A 21,086-nucleotide genomic window follows, 5' to 3' on the forward strand; every position below is an offset into this window, starting at 1 on the left:
TTTTACGTTTTTCTCCTTTTCGCCTCTTTTCTGGGCGTATTATTCTTCTTTTTCTTCTTTTTTTTCGTCTAATGCATACCCCATCAGTGCAGCAATGCTTATTCAATACCGCCAGCAGATGGAGACACTGGGGGATAATTTTCTAAGGATTTATACTGATTTTTCCTGTCTGAATTTGTCGCACAGAAAGTTGCAGGCCAAATATGTGTGACATTTCTGCGACTTTAGCTTCTAGAGCATTTTTACAACATTATACATAGGTGCTGAATACATAAAAAGCGACTGTTCAGCGACAGACAAGTCGCATCGGCTGAAAGTAGGCCAGAATGTCAGTCCATGTTGGAGCAGGTTTAGATACAGTCTAAAGTATAGATCTCAAAGTCTGTGCACAGAATTTAGCAAGGGCCTCGCACCTTCTGATGCATCAGGTAGGTGCACAATAGCATAGCCTAACCCTCTGTACTTTGGTCTATATTGATGCGGGACATAGACAGCCAGCTGATGACCAATCCATTAGTGCAATGGATGGCTGGAAGCATTTGTCTTTGCCTTTGCAATACCACAGAAGCAATGCATGGTCAATGTACAGCAATGACACACCTGTGTGAACAGCCAGGAGACCCCCCCCCCATGTTATGTTACATAGTTACATAGTTAGTACGGTCGAAAAAAGACATATGTCCATCAAGTTCAACCAGGGAATTAAGGGGTAGGGGTGTGGCGCGATATTGGGGAAGGGATGAGATTTTATATTTCTTCATAAGCATTAATCTTATTTTGTCAATTAGGAACATTCAGCACCCACCCGCTATCAAGGCAGCTGCCTATCATGTCATGCCCTACCTGCACAGGTGTGCTGGCTACTCAAATGATCCAATTAAGGAGGCCATTTAGTCAGCAGCAGCAGAAGTCCTGTGCCTGGACGCTCCAACAGCGGCCAGACACAAGCAGAAGCAGCAGAAGCAGCAGCAGCAGCACCACCTTTTGTTTTTTGGCTGCAGCAGCAGCAAGGCCCACAGGGCTGGCTAGCTGGCTAGCCAGCAAGCAGGTAGCAATGAAAGTAGGAATCTTTCTTTTTAACCCTGTAAGGGGGTGGTGCACTGTACCCGAAGATACTGCCATATCGGGTCAATGCATAGGGCGACGGAAGCAAGCTTCGAAATCGGCCCCCGTTCTCAAAAATCCATTTAATATATGGTCCCCAGATAGGGGACGTATCAGATATTAAACTGATAAGAACAGATACTACACTTGATCTTAGCCAAAAGGCCGAGAAGCGATAACCGTGAAAGGGGCGGGCCCAACAAGGTCCCCTTCATGGGCACTATCACTGCTTGCTGTCAGGGAGGCTGCCAGACAATTTTCCATGCACACTCTGGGCTGGGGGGCAGTCAACCACCAGTACACACAGCAGAACCTAAACCCATACCATTATTGCTAAGCAGCAAGACAGGGGCCCATTGCACTCCCACGGGGCCTTTTTAAATGCAATCCATAACCCGGATTTGCCAGGAACCCTTCTTACTCCTCCTACTTGCATGTGACACTGGGCTTAGGATCTGCATAGGAAACACACACACAAGCACACACCTACCTTTGTTGCCTGCAGATGCCTCCTTGGCTGTCCCCAAACGGTATCAAACCAACACCCACGGGAAGCTGTAAGCATAGAGGACATGCCTGCACCCCATTGGACTTACCTGTGTGGGTTAAACCCGGGTTATTTGACAACCTATGGCGGTGATGGTTCTGCTCAGGCAGAGCAGTGCTGATGCTCCTCATAAAGCTGTCGCTGCTGTGAAGGTTCTAGGTGACATCACAAATCCCTATGGTTACATACACAACAAAGCTGGGTTGTTGTTGTTTACACTCTGCAAGGCCTGTGGAAGTGAGTGACATCATAGCACTGTAGTTCTGAGGCTTCTAGATGGATGCAACAATCTCCTGTTGCTTCTATGAAGGCCATAATAGACGACATCACCAAACAGCTCCATAGTCACATACACAGCAAAGGAGAGATGTTGTTTACACCTAGTGATGTCAGTGGTATTGAGTGACATCACAGCACAGTGCTAAGGCTCCTGGGCCTGGACACAGCAGCGGCTGCAATATCTCAACGGAGAATACGTTTATATATATGTGTGTGTGTGCGCGTATATATATATATATATATATATATATATATATATATATATATATTTCTCCGCCGAAATCACTTTTAAACCCATTTCCACCTTTTTTTCCCTTCTCTTCCTCTTACTTTTTTTTCACGTTTTTTTACGTTTTTCTCCTTTTCGCCTCTTTTCTGGGCGTATTATTCTTCTTTTTCTTCTTTTTTTTCGTCTAATGCATACCCCATCAGTGCAGCAATGCTTATTCAATACCGCCAGCAGATGGAGACACTGGGGGATAATTTTCTAAGGATTTATACTGATTTTTCCTGTCTGAATTTGTCGCACAGAAAGTTGCAGGCCAAATATGTGTGACATTTCTGCGACTTTAGCTTCTAGAGCATTTTTACAACATTATACATAGGTGCTGAATACATAAAAAGCGACTGTTCAGCGACAGACAAGTCGCATCGGCTGAAAGTAGGCCAGAATGTCAGTCCATGTTGGAGCAGGTTTAGATACAGTCTAAAGTATAGATCTCAAAGTCTGTGCACAGAATTTAGCAAGGGCCTCGCACCTTCTGATGCATCAGGTAGGTGCACAATAGCATAGCCTAACCCTCTGTACTTTGGTCTATATTGATGCGGGACATAGACAGCCAGCTGATGACCAATCCATTAGTGCAATGGATGGCTGGAAGCATTTGTCTTTGCCTTTGCAATACCACAGAAGCAATGCATGGTCAATGTACAGCAATGACACACCTGTGTGAACAGCCAGGAGACCCCCCCCCCATGTTATGTTACATAGTTACATAGTTAGTACGGTCGAAAAAAGACATATGTCCATCAAGTTCAACCAGGGAATTAAGGGGTAGGGGTGTGGCGCGATATTGGGGAAGGGATGAGATTTTATATTTCTTCATAAGCATTAATCTTATTTTGTCAATTAGGAACATTCAGCACCCACCCGCTATCAAGGCAGCTGCCTATCATGTCATGCCCTACCTGCACAGGTGTGCTGGCTACTCAAATGATCCAATTAAGGAGGCCATTTAGTCAGCAGCAGCAGAAGTCCTGTGCCTGGACGCTCCAACAGCGGCCAGACACAAGCAGAAGCAGCAGAAGCAGCAGCAGCAGCACCACCTTTTGTTTTTTGGCTGCAGCAGCAGCAAGGCCCACAGGGCTGGCTAGCTGGCTAGCCAGCAAGCAGGTAGCAATGAAAGTAGGAATCTTTCTTTTTAACCCTGTAAGGGGGTGGTGCACTGTACCCGAAGATACTGCCATATCGGGTCAATGCATAGGGCGACGGAAGCAAGCTTCGAAATCGGCCCCCGTTCTCAAAAATCCATTTAATATATGGTCCCCAGATAGGGGACGTATCAGATATTAAACTGATAAGAACAGATTTTTTTTTTTTTTTTTTTTTTTTAAACCCTCAGATAAGGGATGAAAGTACTCAAAACAATACTTTCAAAACTGGCATTACAAACTTTCTGTAACACACAACCCTCTCATCATCGGGAACTTTATTTATAATCAAAAACAGACAAAATTACAAGTACATGAAAAACATCAAGATAAATCAACAGAATGAATCCATTTTTTCGTTTTCCAAATACCCTCCGCATCAATCCCACCCCTCCTAGCATCCCACAAATAACACAAATAAAGCTTTCCTAACACCATCCTCACACTATTATTTACACTTATTTCCTTTCTCAAAAACAAATAAACATTCCGAACATCCCATAAGACTTCTTTAATACACGACAACAATAACCACAACACTCTTTCATTCTGACCACCACTCACACATAATCCAAACATCATCATTTCATAATACAAAAATTCCACACCTGTTAATTCCTTGCACAAAGGCCCAAGTTTTCTCACAACCTCACGAGCATACTTACAATTCCAAAAAAGATGAATAACACTTTCAAAACCATTACAATTCTCCCTAGGACACACATCACATCTCACCAAACCCCTTGCTTTCTGAAACTCTCTCACTGGCAACACCCCATGCAAACTTTGCCATACAATCTCCTTTTGCTTATTAGACATACCATCCATCCTCACTTTCTTCCAAACTTTTTCCACATCCGCTCCTCTCACAGAATTAATATTACATACAACCTCTTTACTCTCAATCATTTTCATCACCAAACGTTTATTCTTCAAAACACTCACCTCTTCTTCTATCAACTCAAATTTCTCCAAAAACCTCACAACCCACTCATACCATTTAGGAACCTCAAAAGCAATAGGCCTATTCAAATCCCTCTCACACCACTTCAACCTGACAAAAAATCTACCAGCCAGAAATCTTGTCATACAGGACACCTTTCTATCACTCCCAATAATAGCTAAAATAAAAACTAAAATATTCACTCCAAAGTACACCTCCAAATTTGGAAAACTCATACCACCCTTCTTCCAATTTTTCACCACTATTTCTCTCCTCAACCTCTCAACTTTAGAACCCCAAAAAAAGACAAACAGAACCCTGTTCAAGCTCCTCAAACCCATATAATGGGGAGGAAAAATCATAGCAACATACAGAAAAATTGGTAACACAACACTTTTAATAACTACAATCTTCCCAATGAAGGAAAGACTTCTCAAACTCCAATAATTTAGACGCAACTCCACCTTCTTTTTCGCCTCCTCCCAACTCTCTTTCCCATCCAAATCGTCACTAAACTTAATCCCCAACACTTTAATAGACCCCTCCACAACATTCACCCCAACATCTCTACTTAATCTACTCTCACCAAAACACTTACATTCACTCTTTAACCAATTAACCTTAAAAGCAGATGCACCACAAAAAATAGACACTAAAAGTTTCACCCTCCTCACAGCGGACTCAGAATCACACAGGACACATACATCATCCATATAAGCATTAACTTTAAACTCCCTTCCATCACTACCAGGAATGCGTACACCTCTCACTATCTTATCCCTCCTAATCATACATACCAGAGGCTCAATAGCACATATAAATGCCACTGGTGATAAAGGACACCCCTGCCTAACCCCTGAGAACACATTCACTCTTCTCCCCACACATCCATTAACAAGCATCCTACTATATATTTTATCATACAAACTCCTAACTCTCCACACAAAGTCACTCGGAAAACCCATACGCAACAACACCCTGAACAAGAAACTATGAGACAGCCTATCATACGCTTTTTCAAAATCTAATGACAACAAACACACATCTTGCTTCCTACTCTTACAATCCCACAAACAATCTCTCAACAAACACAAACTCTCCTGTATACGACGTCCAGGCACAGCACAAAACTGATCATCACCCACCACGCTTTCAACAACATCTCTCATCCGATTGGCAATAATTTTCGCATAGATCTTATAATCACAATTAAGTAATGTAATTGGACGCCAATTCTTTAAACTTTTTAAATCCCCTTTTTTCGGAATCAGCACAACCACACCCCCACGCATACTCTCCGCAACCTCCATATTCTCCCACATAAACTGACACACTTCAACTACATCCTTCCCCACCACATTCCATAACAACCGATAAAATTCCACAGGCAAACCATCCTCACCTGGAGTCTTATTTGCTGACATTTTCTGCACTACATCCCAAACTTCCTCACTTGATATACCACGCATAACAAAAGCCTGCTCAGCCTCTCCAAGTTTCCTTTCCAACACACTCAATACCTCATTCTCCAAATTCTCATCCCTCCACTTCTCTCCATACAATTCTTCATAAAAAACTGCAACTTCCTCACTCACACCATCACCAGACACAACACTACCATCCTCTTTCACAATCACATCAATAACCGGCTTTTTTGAAAAAACTTTTTTGAAAAAATAACGTGAACATTTTTCATCATGTTCCCTCTTATCTAATTTAGCTCTATACATAATACTCCTCCCTTTCTCCAACACAAACTCATTAATGTCCCTTTTAACACTCACAATTTCATTCTGAACATCCACACCACAGTCTCTCAATCTATACAAAAAGGATAGACGGGCATTTAACTTAACATATTGTTCCCTCTTAATAGCAGCAATTTTATAACCAAAAGACCTAAAAAAGGATTTTGTTTTCTTTTTAACCCATTCCCACCACAAAATAATGTTATCAAACTCACTTTTCCTTTCACGCCATTTTTTATATATGCATTCATACTGGTCTCTCACATCCACACTATCTAAATGTTTAATATTCATCTTCCACAAACCTCTCCCATACACAGCATTCTGACCCACATCAATCTCACACAGCAAAGACTCATGGTCCGAATAACAAACAGACCTCTGTCTGTAACTTAATGCATTAACATTCTCAGACAAAAAACAATAATCTAACTTAGAGTGAACATTCCCCCTATCTGCATGATAAGTGCATAAATTAGGACTAACTTTGCATAAATCCTGAATATCTTTAAACCTAAAATCTGAAACTAACTCAAATAATTTTCTTCCTGATATATCAAATGCTTTCTTACATAAGTCCACATTCATATCTCCAACTAAAATAATAGGTATTTTACCTTGAACATAAAATTTTAATTTCTCAAACAAATTTTTTCTTTCATTTTTGCATGCAGAAGCATACACATTTATAACACGAAACATAATACCTTTATAACATAAATTAACAGAAATACACCTACCAGGCTCAATAACTAAATAACTTTCAACAGAAATTTCAGGTGATTTAATTAAAACACCCACACCATCATTCTTATTCACTGAACTCCCAGACCACACACACCGACCATACACCCATTCATCCTGACTTACTGCGAACTCAATACCACATTCCTGCAAACAGAAAATTGAAGCATTCTCTTGTGCTAAAAAACTTAAAATAGCAGCTCTCCTAGCCTTATTTTTAAATACTCTCACATTTTGAGAACAAATAATAATGCTCATAACTATATACAAACACAAAGCAGGTATAACATAACCATTAGAAAATAGGTGATTCACTACCTGATATCATTTGCATATCAAGTCCCGGCAAACCTATTGAGAACACATAGTAAAACACAAAGCAGGTATAACAAAGTCATTAGAAAACAGGTGTTTCACCACCTGATAACATTTCATATCAAGTCCCGGCATATCTATTCACCACTTTCAGCAGTCTCCATAATGTCCGTTTCCAGCACTTCAAATGTGTTCCTGGTTTCTGGCGCCAAATTCGTACTCTCCTCACCACGTCTTTTTTTGGCGGACTTCCCACCATGCACCAGCTTGAAGCCATCATTATTTTCATCCTGGACATTATGTTTCCCACCACCCTCCCTGTTACACAAACTAGTCTCTCCAGAGGACTGAAACTCCTCTATGTTAGCAGGATCAGAGGGATGAACAGATTCAGCTGTGTGAACAGGGCTCTGCACTCCCTCAATCACCTCCTCCAGCTTCCTAAAGGCATCAGCCACAGCAACTTGTACATCCACAGGTTTCTGAGGAATAACTTTCAGTTTTTGAGGGGCCAACTTCCTCACAATTTCCGCCCCTCTTGCAGCACTTGCATAGCTTGGTCTTTTTGTACCAGGACAGTCTTTATAAACATGCCCTTCCTCACGGCACAGGTCACATTTTTTTGTGTTGGGGCAACTCCCCGCATGGTGACCAGTACCATTACAGTTCCGGCACACCTGTCCCTTAAGGCAGCTCTCTTTCACGTGGCCAAAAGAAAAACAATTGCGGCAATAATAAGGCTGTCCAGCATAGGATAAATATCCCCTATGTCCAGCAACTGAAAAACTAGCTGGGGGATGTTTAAAGCCACCAACACAACTGGGATCCACTTTCAGTTTCACAACAAATTTATATTTGCAATTAAAGATTCCCAGTACATTGGTCTGTTTTTCACCTCCACGCACAGAGTCACAATATTGGCGCAGAAAACTTTCAATTATAGCCACATCCGTGAAAGGGTTATAAACATGCACAAGGACAGTTTTTTCTTGAAACCCAAACAAAGGAGTAATCTTCAACTCCCTCCATCATGGGGTCCTTGCTGAAATTTCTCAAACGTTCATAAACATCAAGGCACCTACCTTCCTGCTCAAAGGTGACCTCATAAGAACCCTTGCGAGGAGCCTCATTAACGCTGAATATTTCTGACTTGTCCACTCCAAGCTTCAGCATGATGATGTCCCGAACCAGGTAAACAACATTGTTCTTCACAGCACTTCCGGGATCCACCTCCAAACGAATGGTATTCTTCAGACCAGCCATCTCTCCAGGCAGAACTGTCGGCACGAAACCACAGAAAGAGAATCCCTTCCAGCAAACTGGGTAAACCCAGAGATCGCACCCTCAGGCGAGACCAAGGCAACTGCACTTGATCTTAGCCAAAAGGCAGAGAAGCGATAACCGTGAAAGGGGCGGGCCCAACAAGGTCCCCTTCATGGGCACTATCACTGCTTGCTGTCAGGGAGGCTGCCAGACAATTTTCCATGCACACTCTGGGCTGGGGGGCAGTCAACCACCAGTACACACAGCAGAACCTAAACCCATACCATTATTGCTAAGCAGCAAGACAGGGGCCCATTGCACTCCCACGGGGCCTTTTTAAATGCAATCCATAACCCGGATTTGCCAGGAACCCTTCTTACTCCTCCTACTTGCATGTGACACTGGGCTTAGGATCTGCATAGGAAACACACACACAAGCACACACCTACCTTTGTTGCCTGCAGATGCCTCCTTGGCTGTCCCCAAACGGTATCAAACCAACACCCACGGGAAGCTGTAAGCATAGAGGACATGCCTGCACCCCATTGGACTTACCTGTGTGGGTTAAACCCGGGTTATTTGACAACCTATGGCGGTGATGGTTCTGCTCAGGCAGAGCAGTGCTGATGCTCCTCATAAAGCTGTCGCTGCTGTGAAGGTTCTAGGTGACATCACAAATCCCTATGGTTACATACACAACAAAGCTGGGTTGTTGTTGTTTACACTCTGCAAGGCCTGTGGAAGTGAGTGACATCATAGCACTGTAGTTCTGAGGGTTCTAGATGGATGCAACAATCTCCTGTTGCTTCTATGAAGGCCATAATAGACGACATCACCAAACAGCTCCATAGTCACATACACAGCAAAGGAGAGATGTTGTTTACACCTAGTGATGTCAGTGGTATTGAGTGACATCACAGCACAGTGCTAAGGCTCCTGGGCCTGGACACAGCAGCGGCTGCAATATCTCAACGGAGAATACGTTTATATATATGTGTGTGTGTGCGCGTATATATATATATATATATATATATATATATATATATATATATATTTCTCCGCCGAAATCACTTTTAAACCCATTTCCACCTTTTTTTCCCTTCTCTTCCTCTTACTTTTTTTTCACGTTTTTTTACGTTTTTCTCCTTTTCGCCTCTTTTCTGGGCGTATTATTCTTCTTTTTCTTCTTTTTTTTCGTCTAATGCATACCCCATCAGTGCAGCAATGCTTATTCAATACCGCCAGCAGATGGAGACACTGGGGGATAATTTTCTAAGGATTTATACTGATTTTTCCTGTCTGAATTTGTCGCACAGAAAGTTGCAGGCCAAATATGTGTGACATTTCTGCGACTTTAGCTTCTAGAGCATTTTTACAACATTATACATAGGTGCTGAATACATAAAAAGCGACTGTTCAGCGACAGACAAGTCGCATCGGCTGAAAGTAGGCCAGAATGTCAGTCCATGTTGGAGCAGGTTTAGATACAGTCTAAAGTATAGATCTCAAAGTCTGTGCACAGAATTTAGCAAGGGCCTCGCACCTTCTGATGCATCAGGTAGGTGCACAATAGCATAGCCTAACCCTCTGTACTTTGGTCTATATTGATGCGGGACATAGACAGCCAGCTGATGACCAATCCATTAGTGCAATGGATGGCTGGAAGCATTTGTCTTTGCCTTTGCAATACCACAGAAGCAATGCATGGTCAATGTACAGCAATGACACACCTGTGTGAACAGCCAGGAGACCCCCCCCCCCCATGTTATGTTACATAGTTACATAGTTAGTACGGTCGAAAAAAGACATATGTCCATCAAGTTCAACCAGGGAATTAAGGGGTAGGGGTGTGGCGCGATATTGGGGAAGGGATGAGATTTTATATTTCTTCATAAGCATTAATCTTATTTTGTCAATTAGGAACATTCAGCACCCACCCGCTATCAAGGCAGCTGCCTATCATGTCATGCCCTACCTGCACAGGTGTGCTGGCTACTCAAATGATCCAATTAAGGAGGCCATTTAGTCAGCAGCAGCAGAAGTCCTGTGCCTGGACGCTCCAACAGCGGCCAGACACAAGCAGAAGCAGCAGAAGCAGCAGCAGCAGCACCACCTTTTGTTTTTTGGCTGCAGCAGCAGCAAGGCCCACAGGGCTGGCTAGCTGGCTAGCCAGCAAGCAGGTAGCAATGAAAGTAGGAATCTTTCTTTTTAACCCTGTAAGGGGGTGGTGCACTGTACCCGAAGATACTGCCATATCGGGTCAATGCATAGGGCGACGGAAGCAAGCTTCGAAATCGGCCCCCGTTCTCAAAAATCCATTTAATATATGGTCCCCAGATAGGGGACGTATCAGATATTAAACTGATAAGAACAGATTTTTGATTGAAAGAGCTTTATTTTCCGTTCAGTCATTACAAGTCGTACAATAAATTACAGTCACACAAAGCATGATAGTACAATACACAGCAAAGGTTCCCTAAGCTATACATCGCACACCATGCTACTCTAACATTCAGCTCAATCCTGCAATAGAAAGGCACAAGAGATCAAACAAAAACCAAATAATACAATCTGTGATCGGGGTAGGGGTGTGGGCGACTATGTGGGGGTAGGGAGGGGGCGGATCACAGGGCCAAACTGTTGGGCTGTATCTTCAGGGAGACATGGGAGAAGGAGAGGGGTCTTCACTCCTCTTCTTCCTCATCAACGGCCGAGCTGTCCAAGATGGAATAGTCTCTAAGCAGGTTCTTGATGAACCTGCGGCAGTCCCGGACGGACATGTTTTCCCTGTTGATCACGAGGCGGTTCCTGGCAAGCCACACTGCGTCCTTAAAACAGTTCATAAGGCGCCAGGCCTCCTGGATGGCCTCCACGTCGTGGGTCCCAGGGAACAGGCCGTAAAGCACCGAATGGTACGATAGGCAGCTCCTGGGCACTGAGTCTCTGAGTTCCTGTTCTAGGGCGTCCAACAGACCCTGTGCAAAGGGGCACTGCCAAAACACGTGGAAAGATGTTTCCTCCACGTAGGGGCAACGGGGGCAGTACCGGGTCTTGCACAGGTTGCGGGCATGCATGAATGACCTGAGAGAGAGACCTCCCATGACGGCCATCCACGACAAGTCCTTGTGTCCATTGGTAAGCCGCTTTGAGGCCACATTGTTCCAAACTGTCTCTGCAGTGGCTGCGGGGAGTCCCGGAACCAGCTCGGTCGAGTCCTTAGCTCGGATGAGCTTGTGGATTGTCTTTGGCTTCCATAGGTCTGGTTTCAGTCCTTCCAGCTGGTGCTCCCTCACAAACCGGACAACATCCCCATAGAACCAGGGAGTGTTCCAGTTGTAAGGGATGGAGCTGTCCCACTTGTCCCAGCCCAGCTGTCTCCAGAGGGGCATGAGAAGCAAGCGAGACATGGACCTGCCCGCTGAGCCAGTCTTTTCTACAAGAGTCCGCTGCACCGTGACACATGCAAAGGAGGCCCTCAGCAGAGCGGGGATGTCGGGTATTCCCTTCCCACCCTTGCGGGGTTCCTTGTACATCACGGTCCTCTTGACTCTGTCCATTTTGCCCCAGACGAAGCCAAACACTGTCCGGGTGATGGCCTTGCAAACAGTGGTATGGGGAGGCCAGGCCTGTGCGGTATATTGGAGCACAGGCAAAACTTCACTCCGCAGGACAAGTGCCTTGCCTTCCATCGTGAGCTTTCTGGAGCTCCACAGTCCGATCTTCGAGTTTATCCTTCCTAGTCGGTCTTGCCAAGACTTAAGGGCCGCTCCTTCCTTCCCGAACCAGACTCCAAGAATTTGAATGAAGTCCGGCTTAATAGTAAAGGGGAAGGGGGCGGAAGAAGCCAGGTGCCATTCCCCGAAGAGCATGGCCTCCGACTTCCCGCAGTTGACTTTTGCCCCCGAAGCTCTGCCGAAGTCCTCGCAGGTCTGGACGAGTGCAGTCACCGAACGCTGGTCAGCGCAGAAGACGGTCACGTCGTCCATGTAGAGCGAGCACTTGACCTCGTGGCGATCTGGTCCTGGTGCGGTGATCCCTCTGATCTCTCCATTCTGCCGGATAGTCTCAGCGAAGAGCTCTATAACACAAACAAAAAGGAGAGGTGAAAGAGGGCAGCCTTGTCTAACCCCTGAAAGAATAGGAAAGGGGTCAGTCTTCCAGCCGTTCACCAACACCGTGCTGTAAATGTCAAAATACATAACGTTAACAAAAGAGCAAAACATCTTCCCCAGACCCAGCCTGCGCAAAACCCTGTCCATGAATGCGTGGGAGACACGGTCGAACGCCTTCTCCTGATCTAAGCTGACCAGGGCGGCGCGGCCCCCGCGGTCCTGGATGTAATGGACCGTGTCTCTCACAAGGGCAAGGCTGTCGGCAATCCTGCGGCCAGGAATGCTGCAGGTCTGGTCCGGATGGACGATCTGCCCCATGAGGTTTCAGCCTGTTGGCCAGCACCTTGGCGAGGATCTTGTAGTCCACGTTCAGGAGAGAGATGGGACGCCAGTTTTTCAGGTCACATCTCTCCCCCTTCCGCTTATACAAGATCGTGATCATCCCTTCCCTCAACGACGGAGGCATTCTGCCCCCCACCACCATCTCCTCGTACACCTCCGACAGGTCCGGACAGATCAGGTCACCCAGCGCTACGTAGAGCTCGGCCGGGAGACCGTCACTGCCCGGGGTCTTGCCGGGCTTAAAGGATTTAGCGGCAGAGAGCAGCTCCCCCACCGTCAAGGGATCGTCCATAGCCGCCGCACCTGCGGGATCAACAACGTTAGTGACACCTGACAGGAACCTCTCGGCGGCTTCGGGGTCGGATGACTTGGGGGCGTAGAGGTTGCTGTAGAAGTCGTGGACGACCCCCATCACTTCCTCCTTGCCGCTCCTCATGTGTCCGGTCTCATCTCGTAGCTCAGTCAGGGGCGTGTGGCCGGCATGGAGCTTCCTGAAAAAGAAAGAGTTACATTTCTCACCCTTCTCCAGGTTCTCCACCTTGGAACGAAAGACGATTCGCTTGGATTCCTCCTCAAAGTGCCTTTTCAAGCTCTTTTTGGTCTCCTCCAGCTCCTCCCTGACGTCCCAGCCACACTGGAGCAGGTCCTGCAGGGACCGCAGCTCGCGCTGCAGTTTCCTCAAGTCCCACTTCTTCGCACACGCCTGTTGTCTGCCTTTTGCCTGAAAGAAACAACGGAATTCGACTTTAACATATTCCCACCAATCGCTGATGCACTTGAACAGACATTTGTCATTTCGCCATACAAGGTAAGCATCCCTAAGTTCCTCCATGACCTCCCTCTGCTCCAACAGGGCACAATTCAACTTCCAGGAGCCCGGGCCAGGTGGGAATCCATGGCCCAGAGTCCCCCGGAATCGAATGGCCCTGTGGTCAGAGAAGAAGCAGGGGACCATAGAGTACGACACCTTTCTGACTGCTCTCGAAGTGAAGATGAAGTCTATCCGAGAACGGAGCGAGCCATCGGGGCGGCTCCACGTATAGTTTACGGAGCCGTTCCCGATGGACCCGACAACGTCCTGCAAGGATGCCTCCGTCACCATCTCAATCAGCAGTTTAGACGTCACGTCCAGGTTGGCGGATGTGCCAGAACTGCGCCCGTCCACCTCAATGGGGCAGTTGAAGTCACCACCCAACACTACTGCTCTAGTGGTGGCGAGTTCAGCCCGCAGGGCCTGGAGAACCTCCAGTCGGACATCCCTCTCAGGGGAGGCATACACGTTGATGAGCCGCACGGGCTCACCCGCCCAGAAACCGTCTGCGACAAGAAGTCTGCCACAGACGAGCTCCCGGACGGAATCAAGTGCAAAGTTACCTCCCCTGATCAGGATGGCCACCCCCGCAGACCTATTGTCGCCCCCACCAGACCAGTAGGAAGGGCCGTGAGGCCACTGCCTGGCCAGATGGTTGTAAGACCTAGAAGCAGACAAAGCACATTCCTGCAACATGTAAACATCACACCTCTGGGAATCTAAGAACGTAAGAACAGTCTGAAATCTAAACCAAGCTCTAATACTCCTCACATTAATGCAGAAGATGTTGAGATCAGCCATGGGAATAAAAAGAGAGGTTAGTTCTGATACTAGTTACCAGTCTGGTCGGACGGGTCCTCTTCTCTGGCGCCTGTCGGCTCCTGTGGCTTCTCGTAGCGCCCTTCCAAGAACTCGTCGTAGACCGTGTTGGACGGAGTGTCCAGGATTTTCTTAACCTCTGGGTCCTGCAGCAGCTCCTCCATAGATTGAGCTTGGACTGGCTCTGCTTGGACCTGCTCCACTTGGGCCTGCTCCATCACCTCCTCTCCTTCTGAAGCTTCAAGGCTCTCGCAGACCTGCTCCATCTCCTCCTCCTCATCTGAAGCTTGAGGGGTCTCGCAGGTCTCGATTATCTTTCTTTTGTGGGACTCTTCTGATACGTTGTCCCTTCCTTTCCTCTTCCTCTGTATGGTACCTGGGGGAGGAAGCACAGGAAAGTCCTCTGAAGGGCGGGCACCAGCAGCTGGAGGGGGGTTAGGTGCTGCTGGGCCAGGAGAGAAAGGAGGCTGGGTGGGGCGGGGGGCAGGAGAGAGTGCCCGGGCAGGGGAGGACGGGGCAGGGGTGGGCCGGGCAGGGGAGGACGGGGCAGGGGTGGGCCGGGCAGGGGAGGACGGGGCAGGGGTGGGCCGGGGTGGGGTACGGGGGGCAGGGGTGGGCCGGGGTGGGGTACGGGGGGCAGGGGTGGGGCGGGATGGGGCAGGAGGGGCGGGGGTGGGACGGGATGGGGCAGGGGTGGGACGGGATGGGGCAGGGGTGGGACGGGATGGGGCAGGGGTGGGACGGGATGGGGCAGGACGGGATGGGGCAGGGGATGGGGCGGGAGGGGCAGGGGATGGGGCGGGAGGGGCAGGGGATGGGGCGGGAGGGGCAGGGGAGGGGCGGGACGGGGCAGGGGTGGTGGCTTTCGCCTTCTTACCCTCCTTGGTCGGCTTGGCCATCCGTGGTGTTGGCTCCGGAGCTGGGGCTGGCTTCGGTGCTCTCGCTGCCACAGATGCCCATGTTCTCTCCCTCTGGGGGCAGTCCTTGTAGCTGTGGGCTGCCAGTCCGCAGAGGTTGCAGGTCTTGCTCTTGGGGCAGTCCTTGGTCGTGTGACCTGTCACACGGCAATACCTGCAGGCATCCTCCGTACAGTCCTTGCCCTCGTGGCCCATCTTGCCACATCTCCTGCAGGTCTGCGGCATGTCCGGGTAGAAGATAAGTCCTGTGGAGTTGCCCAAGGAAAATGTCGTTGGCAGGTGCTGTAGTCCGTCTGGAGAAGCAGGGTTCTTGTTGAGTCTGACGACCACAGACCACTTGCAGGTCCAGTATCCGAGTGAGTTCAGGATGCGGGTGGGCTCCCTCACCACGGTGCAGAAGCGCTTCAGGAAGGTCGAGATGTCCGTGCCTGGGGTGTGTGGGTTCCGCATTGAGACCGTCACCCGCCTCTCCTCTCTTTGAATAAGGCAGTTGCCCACAAAGCGAGAGAAAGGGGATTCGGGACTCGCCGCTTTCACCACCTCCCAGTATCTTCTACAGGTCCCAATGGTGGCAAAGGTGATGTAGAAGATTCCCGAAAAGAAGGTTGCTATTCCCAGGGTGTCAGCCGTGGGGAAGCCTTGATCCGCCAGCATCTTCTTGCAGAACACGTCGTGGGACATGTCCGGCACCCTTCCGTCCACGGGCTTGAGCTTCAAGGCAACAGTCTGCCTCATCCAGGGCTCCAGGGTTGGAGCTTCCAGGTTAGGAATTCTGCCGCCCTTCTGCCTTGCCGTGGTGGAGGTTGAAGCTTGCTGTGGTTGGGGCTGGACCTCCAGGCCTTGCCCTGCAGCCTCCTGGGTGGACTTGCTGGTTGAGGCCATGGCTTCTTCCAGCAGGCTCTTTTCCGCTTCCTTGCTTGCTTGTGGAGAGAGGCTTCGCAAAGTCTTCTTTCCCGGGTGGGAGGAGCTATGCAGATCCGGTCCCGGTGGGAGGAGCTATGCAAATCCTTCTCCAGAGGCAGCGAGTTTCTTCGAAAAGATTCTGCGCCGCCTTCCTCTTCGCCGCTGTTCCGGAATTGACCGCCGATTCCCTTCTTCCAGGTTCTTCGTCGGCTTCTTCCGGAGCTGCAGTCTTCAAGATCTTCTCCTTCTTCAGATGTTCCGAGGCAGGCAGGAGACGATCTTCAGGTGGTATGCTCTAGAGAAATGCGGTTCTAATAAGAACGAAAAGTACTGCAATCGTACTACGCAAAATCTCTACCACAATGCTTGGAGTTCTTCAGACCGTAGCGATCATGGTATCTCCCCTGCCAGGTAATCTGTTCTGATAAGAACAGATACTACACTTGATCTTAGCCAAAAGGCCGAGAAGCGATAACCGTGAAAGGGGCGGGCCCAACAAGGTCCCCTTCATGGGCACTATCACTGCTTGCTGTCAGGGAGGCTGCCAGACAATTTTCCATGCACACTCTGGGCTGGGGGGCAGTCAACCACCAGTACACACAGCAGAACCTAAACCCATACCATTATTGCTAAGCAGCAAGACAGGGGCCCATTGCACTCCCACGGGGCCTTTTTAAATGCAATCCATAACCCGGATTTGCCAGGAACCCTTCTTACTCCTCCTACTTGCATGTGACACTGGGCTTAGGATCTGCATAGGAAACACACACACAAGCACACACCTACCTTTGTTGCCTGCAGATGCCTCCTTGGCTGTCCCCAAACGGTATCAAACCAACACCCACGGGAAGCTGTAAGCATAGAGGACATGCCTGCACCCCATTGGACTTACCTGTGTGGGTTAAATCCGGGTTATTTGACAACCTATGGCGGTGATGGTTCTGCTCAGGCAGAGCAGTGCTGATGCTCCTCATAAAGCTGTCGCTGCTGTGAAGGTTCTAGGTGACATCACAAATCCCTATGGTTACATACACAACAAAGCTGGGTTGTTGTTGTTTACACTCTGCAAGGCCTGTGGAAGTGAGTGACATCATAGCACTGTAGTTCTGAGGGTTCAAGATGGATGCAACAATCTCCTGTTGCTTCTATGAAGGCCGTAATAGACGACATCACCAAACAGCTCCATAGTCACATACACAGCAAAGGAGAGATGTTGTTTACACCTAGTGATGTCAGTGGTATTGAGTGACATCACAGCACAGTGCTAAGGCTCCTGGGCCTGGACACAGCAGCGGCTGCAATATCTCAACGGAGAATACGTTTATATCTATGTGTGTGTGTGCGCATATATATATATATATATATATATATATATATATATATATTTCTCCGCCGAAATCACTTTTAAACCCATTTCCACCTTTTTTTCCCTTCTCTTCCTCTTACTTTTTTTTCACGTTTTTTTACGTTTTTCTCCTTTTCGCCTCTTTTCTGGGCGTATTATTCTTCTTTTTCTTCTTTTTTTTCGTCTAATGCATACCCCATCAGTGCAGCAATGCTTATTCAATACCGCCAGCAGATGGAGACACTGGGGGATAATTTTCTAAGGATTTATACTGATTTTTCCTGTCTGAATTTGTCGCACAGAAAGTTGCAGGCCAAATATGTGTGACATTTCTGCGACTTTAGCTTCTAGAGCATTTTTACAACATTATACATAGGTGCTGAATACATAAAAAGCGACTGTTCAGCGACAGACAAGTCGCATCGGCTGAAAGTAGGCCAGAATGTCAGTCCATGTTGGAGCAGGTTTAGATACAGTCTAAAGCATAGATCTCAAAGTCTGTGCACAGAATTTAGCAAGGGCCTCGCACCTTCTGATGCATCAGGTAGGTGCACAATAGCATAGCCTAACCCTCTGTACTTTGGTCTATATTGATGCGGGACATAGACAGCCAGCTGATGACCAATCCATTAGTGCAATGGATGGCTGGAAGCATTTGTCTTTGCCTTTGCAATACCACAGAAGCAATGCATGGTCAATGTACAGCAATGACACACCTGTGTGAACAGCCAGGAGACCCCCCCCCCCATGTTATGTTACATAGTTACATAGTTAGTACGGTCGAAAAAAGACATATGTCCATCAAGTTCAACCAGGGAATTAAGGGGTAGGGGTGTGGCGCGATATTGGGGAAGGGATGAGATTTTATATTTCTTCATAAGCATTAATCTTATTTTGTCAATTAGGAACATTCAGCACCCACCCGCTATCAAGGCAGCTGCCTATCATGTCATGCCCTACCTGCACAGGTGTGCTGGCTACTCAAATGATCCAATTAAGGAGGCCATTTAGTCAGCAGCAGCAGAAGTCCTGTGCCTGGACGCTCCAACAGCGGCCAGACACAAGCAGAAGCAGCAGAAGCAGCAGCAGCAGCACCACCTTTTGTTTTTTGGCTGCAGCAGCAGCAAGGCCCACAGGGCTGGCTAGCTGGCTAGCCAGCAAGCAGGTAGCAATGAAAGTAGGAATCTTTCTTTTTAACCCTGTAAGGGGGTGGTGCACTGTACCCGAAGATACTGCCATATCGGGTCAATGCATAGGGCGACGGAAGCAAGCTTCGAAATCGGCCCCCGTTCTCAAAAATCCATTTAATATATGGTCCCCAGATAGGGGACGTATCAGATATTAAACTGATAAGAACAGATACTACACTTGATCTTAGCCAAAAGGCCGAGAAGCGATAACCGTGAAAGGGGCGGGCCCAACAAGGTCCCCTTCATGGGCACTATCACTGCTTGCTGTCAGGGAGGCTGCCAGACAATTTTCCATGCACACTCTGGGCTGGGGGGCAGTCAACCACCAGTACACACAGCAGAACCTAAACCCATACCATTATTGCTAAGCAGCAAGACAGGGGCCCATTGCACTCCCACGGGGCCTTTTTAAATGCAATCCATAACCCGGATTTGCCAGGAACCCTTCTTACTCCTCCTACTTGCATGTGACACTGGGCTTAGGATCTGCATAGGAAACACACACACAAGCACACACCTACCTTTGTTGCCTGCAGATGCCTCCTTGGCTGTCCCCAAACGGTATCAAACCAACACCCACGGGAAGCTGTAAGCATAGAGGACATGCCTGCACCCCATTGGACTTACCTGTGTGGGTTAAACCCGGGTTATTTGACAACCTATGGCGGTGATGGTTCTGCTCAGGCAGAGCAGTGCTGATGCTCCTCATAAAGCTGTCGCTGCTGTGAAGGTTCTAGGTGACATCACAAATCCCTTTGGTTACATACACAACAAAGCTGGGTTGTTGTTGTTTACACTCTGCAAGGCCTGTGGAAGTGAGTGACATCATAGCACTGTAGTTCTGAGGGTTCTAGATGGATGCAACAATCTCCTGTTGCTTCTATGAAGGCCATAATAGACGACATCACCAAACAGCTCCATAGTCACATACACAGCAAAGGAGAGATGTTGTTTACACCTAGTGATGTCAGTGGTATTGAGTGACATCACAGCACAGTGCTAAGGCTCCTGGGCCTGGACACAGCAGCGGCTGCAATATCTCAACGGAGAATACGTTTATATATATGTGTGTGTGTGCGCATATATATATATATATATATATATATATATATATATATTTCTCCGCCGAAATCACTTTTAAACCCATTTCCACCTTTTTTTCCCTTCTCTTCCTCTTACTTTTTTTTCACGTTTTTTTACGTTTTTCTCCTTTTCGCCTCTTTTCTGGGCGTATTATTCTTCTTTTTCTTCTTTTTTTTCGTCTAATGCATACCCCATCAGTGCAGCAATGCTTATTCAATACCGCCAGCAGATGGAGACACTGGGGGATAATTTTCTAAGGATTTATACTGATTTTTCCTGTCTGAATTTGTCGCACAGAAAGTTGCAGGCCAAATATGTGTGACATTTCTGCGACTTTAGCTTCTAGAGCATTTTTACAACATTATACATAGGTGCTGAATACATAAAAAGCGACTGTTCAGCGACAGACAAGTCGCATCGGCTGAAAGTAGGCCAGAATGTCAGTCCATGTTGGAGCAGGTTTAGATACAGTCTAAAGTATAGATCTCAAAGTCTGTGCACAGAATTTAGCAAGGGCCTCGCACCTTCTGATGCATCAGGTAGGTGCACAATAGCATAGCCTAACCCTCTGTACTTTGGTCTATATTGATGCGGGACATAGACAGCCAGCTGATGACCAATCCATTAGTGCAATGGATGGCTGGAAGCATTTGTCTTTGCCTTTGCAATACCACAGAAGCAATGCATGGTCAATGTACAGCAATGACACACCTGTGTGAACAGCCAGGAGACCCCCCCCCCATGTTATGTTACATAGTTACATAGTTAGTACGGTCGAAAAAAGACATATGTCCATCAAGTTCAACCAGGGAATTAAGGGGTAGGGGTGTGGCGCGATATTGGGGAAGGGATGAGATTTTATATTTCTTCATAAGCATTAATCTTATTTTGTCAATTAGGAACATTCAGCACCCACCCGCTATCAAGGCAGCTGCCTATCATGTCATGCCCTACCTGCACAGGTGTGCTGGCTACTCAAATGATCCAATTAAGGAGGCCATTTAGTCAGCAGCAGCAGAAGTCCTGTGCCTGGACGCTCCAACAGCGGCCAGACACAAGCAGAAGCAGCAGAAGCAGCAGCAGCAGCACCACCTTTTGTTTTTTGGCTGCAGCAGCAGCAAGGCCCACAGGGCTGGCTAGCTGGCTAGCCAGCAAGCAGGTAGCAATGAAAGTAGGAATCTTTCTTTTTA

The 21,086-nt window shown here is 47.5% G+C and overlaps 3 non-coding genes and 2 pseudogenes across 3 annotated transcripts; all 5 read right to left on the reverse strand.

Moving 5' to 3' along the window:
* Positions 1–1,090: 1,090 nt before the first annotated feature.
* On the reverse strand, positions 1,091–1,281 carry LOC130331335 (U2 spliceosomal RNA). Its single transcript, XR_008874256.1, has one exon. It is a non-coding gene; the product is annotated as a U2 spliceosomal RNA (small nuclear RNA).
* A 2,084-nt stretch (positions 1,282–3,365) lies between these two features.
* LOC130331298 (U2 spliceosomal RNA) lies at positions 3,366–3,561 on the reverse strand. Its single transcript, XR_008874230.1, has one exon. It is a non-coding gene; the product is annotated as a U2 spliceosomal RNA (small nuclear RNA).
* A 7,035-nt stretch (positions 3,562–10,596) lies between these two features.
* Positions 10,597–10,769, reverse strand: LOC130331297 (U2 spliceosomal RNA; annotated as a pseudogene).
* A 5,812-nt stretch (positions 10,770–16,581) lies between these two features.
* Positions 16,582–16,751, reverse strand: LOC130331307 (U2 spliceosomal RNA; annotated as a pseudogene).
* Positions 16,752–18,830: 2,079 nt separating this feature from the next.
* Positions 18,831–19,021, reverse strand: LOC130331336 (U2 spliceosomal RNA). Its single transcript, XR_008874257.1, has one exon. It is a non-coding gene; the product is annotated as a U2 spliceosomal RNA (small nuclear RNA).
* Positions 19,022–21,086: the final 2,065 nt, after the last annotated feature.

Source organism: Hyla sarda, unplaced genomic scaffold, assembly GCF_029499605.1.
Source record: "Hyla sarda isolate aHylSar1 unplaced genomic scaffold, aHylSar1.hap1 scaffold_347, whole genome shotgun sequence".
In the NCBI taxonomy this organism is placed as follows: Eukaryota; Metazoa; Chordata; class Amphibia; order Anura; family Hylidae; genus Hyla; species Hyla sarda.